The sequence below is a fragment of the Hordeum vulgare genome, chromosome 7H, assembly GCF_904849725.1.
Source record: "Hordeum vulgare subsp. vulgare chromosome 7H, MorexV3_pseudomolecules_assembly, whole genome shotgun sequence".
Lineage (NCBI taxonomy): Eukaryota > Viridiplantae > Streptophyta > Magnoliopsida > Poales > Poaceae > Hordeum > Hordeum vulgare.
This window is the reverse complement of record NC_058524.1, coordinates 171312343-171313051: the sequence shown is the minus strand read 5'-3', so window position 1 is coordinate 171313051 and position 709 is coordinate 171312343. Positions and strand designations below refer to the sequence as shown.

The 709-nt window shown below is 47.0% G+C and overlaps 1 pseudogene; it reads left to right on the top strand.

Moving 5' to 3' along the window:
* Positions 1–200: 200 nt before the first annotated feature.
* LOC123414560 lies at positions 201–400 on the top strand (annotated as a pseudogene).
* The last annotated feature ends 309 nt before the right edge of the window (positions 401–709 follow it).

Sequence of the window (709 nt, the reverse complement as noted above, 5' to 3'; positions counted from 1 at the left end):
CCTCCACAACTATTACATGGGCTGGGCTCCTGCCATTCGTGCACCTGACTGAATGGGCCATGAGCCGCGTGTCCTTCCAGTGGCACTGCCGCTCTGGACGAGCAGCAGCTGCGCGCAGCACGCCTGCTCTAGTTAGTCCCACCTCGCCGGTTCACAGGTCGTCAGACCAGCTTATAAGGGGAGGCGCGGTTTGTTGTAGCACGACCTTACTTGAACAGGATCTGTTCTATAGGCTCGTACCGCTGCCTCCTTTACTAATAAGGAGGCAACCACTTAAGTCTGGTTGATGTATTCTTAACCTCTTGGCTAGAGCCATTAAATGGCTTTGATTGCTCCTGATGGTAGTATCCAATGGCTGTAGAGGATCGTTCAAGGTAGCCTAGAGGTTGTCTGACAGACTCCCACAAACAAAGTTTCCAACAGTGTACTCCTTACATGAATCCAACTGCAAAAGAATACAGCTTTCTTTTTGCTCTATGGAAGACACTTTCATGCATCACTTCGACCAACAATTCACCATACAAACTAACACCTCTTTTTGCTCTATGGAAGACACTTTCATGCATCACTTCGACCAACAATTCACCATACAAACTAACACCCCTCAAATTGCAAAATTCAGAATACGGCTTTTCTTTTTGCTCTATGGAAGACACTTTCATGCATCTGCACTTCGACCAACAATTCACCATACAAACTAACACCCTCA